The sequence below is a fragment of the Dipodomys spectabilis genome, unplaced genomic scaffold (assembly GCF_019054845.1).
Source record: "Dipodomys spectabilis isolate Male_0828 unplaced genomic scaffold, ASM1905484v1 ptg000218l, whole genome shotgun sequence".
Taxonomy (NCBI): domain Eukaryota; kingdom Metazoa; phylum Chordata; class Mammalia; order Rodentia; family Heteromyidae; genus Dipodomys; species Dipodomys spectabilis.
Window position 1 is genome coordinate 353,931 of NW_024870895.1, and position 2,181 is coordinate 356,111.

Genomic DNA, 2,181 nt, shown 5'->3' on the forward strand with positions numbered 1-2,181 from the left:
TGAGCAGCAAGTGAAGAAACATCTGCAGGAACAGATGGACCACTCAGAGAAGAAGATAGAGAAATGGAAAGAGATGGATGAGAGAGAGACCCAAGTGGCTTGGGAGCTGCAGGAACAGCAGGAGCAGTCCCTGGCCCAGCTGCAGGAGCTCAGAGCCACCTGTGAGCATCGCATCACCTCCAATGAAAGGCTGAGCTCCAAGAAGTAGGCCTTGCAGCAGCACCTGCAGAGGCAGACCCAGCTGCTGGAGCAGCTTTAGCAAGTGCAGGGCCCGATCAACTGTGGGGACTAGGTGATGCCCCCAAAGTGGCAGGACACTCTCAAGTGCCTGGAAGTAATCAGAACACAGGATGAGTGCCTGCAGGCCCAGCTGATCTTCCTGGCTTTCCCTGGGGAAGGGGAAGGTGTGAGCCCTGGAGAAGCAAAAGGTGAGAAAGCCACTCCCCCTGATGTGCCCATCACAGAGGATAGAGACATCCTCCAAAGTAAGAGGGATGTGTCTCTGCAAGCACTCTTTGAGGCTGACATCCACAGGGGGAAACTCCTGCAGCAGGAGCGGTGGGCCTGTTGCAGGCACTCGATCCACCCGACAGCTCAGTGCCAGATAGAGCTGGATCCACAGGTACCCGCCCCGTGAGCTGCCACCACAGCATGTGTGAGGATGGGAAGTGGGACAAGTGGGAGTCTAAAAACAAAATCTGCTTAATCCACAACCTGCCTGATGAGGTGCACTTCCATAGTCCAGCGAACAAGCTCCACCATCCATGCAGCCAGGTGTTGGCACATATCCACACCGTCCAGGAGTTGCTCCTGGTATGTAATGGACAGATGTTCATCCTGGATCAACTGTGTCGGGAGAAAGCAAAGGGCATGTGCCAGCTGTCCCAGGAGAAGATAGAGAAGAGGAAAGAGCTGCAGGAGCTGCTGTCTCTCCTTTCAAGGGGCTCCAGATGTCGGTCCAGTCTGAGCCCCCCATCTGTGTTGCTGCTTTAGAGGCCTCAGGCTCCTGGGTGGGCAAAATGAGGGAGGAGCAGAAAGGTTTTGAAGAATTGCAACTTCAAGACCGTGTGGAACCTGCCAGAGGAGAGGTCGGGGTTCCTTACCCCCTAGAGGACTCTCCCACAGAGCACATCCTGCCACAGATGTCCCACATCCAGAGCCACCCACAGCTGGCGAACTCAGGCTTGCAGCACTCTGTCCCTTTTTTCTGTAGGCTGATGGGGATGATGACTCCCTATGTGACATATTGAGTCTCAAAATCCTCGGCAGCCACCAGAACTCGGTGGTCAGGTGTCCTTCTCTAGGTCTCTATCTGCCTGGTAATGGGAAGGGTAAACTGTGGGCTGGGTAGAGCAGAGGCTGCTGGGAGGAGACAAAATTCAAGGGATATCTAATGGCCCATTGGTGACCAGGGAAGAGGCCCATGTTATGCTTATCACAAAGAATAAATTGTTTTCAAAGGGAAATAAAGCCTCCACAAAGATTTCTTCTTCCAGTCATAGGGCTTGAACTCAGGGCCTGGTCACTGTCCCTGAGCTCTTTTTGATCAAGACCGGTGCTCTACCAGTTGAGCCCCACCTCTCCTTCCAGCTTTTTCTGTGTGGAATTGAACCCAAGGCTTCAGACATGCTAGGCAAACACTCTACCACTGAGCCACATTCTCAGCTAAGATGATCCCCTGCCCCCAAACACATATAGTCATTACTCAGATAAATTGGAAGTAGGGTCTAGGATGAATATGAAACACAAATCTGGTTCACACAGAAATACTCCACTGCCCCCTCTTTGACACCCTTATTTAAAGTTTCTCTTTTACCTTTGAGGGATGAGAGAGGGAGAGGGGAGTCCCGAGAGAGGAGTACCAAGAACAGTGGCCCCCTGAGCTCCACAGCCTCCCCCACAAATGTAGTTCTCCAGATTCAGATCTTACCTGACTCAATGTGGAGTCTACATTGTCTCCCCACCCCTGCAAGGCTCAGGATGAAATAAATGTCAGCCCTGGACTTAGCCCACACCCAGGGTGGAAACTCCTAGTCCCAGACCGACTTCCACCCCTAACTTCCCTGAGTTTGGCTAGACCCACCACTCACCACAATGTTGGCGGCCATGATCTCATGGACGGATTCCAGGAAGTAGGTCTATTGCAGAAGCAGCAGGGTGAGTATAAAAGAAGGAGGTGGG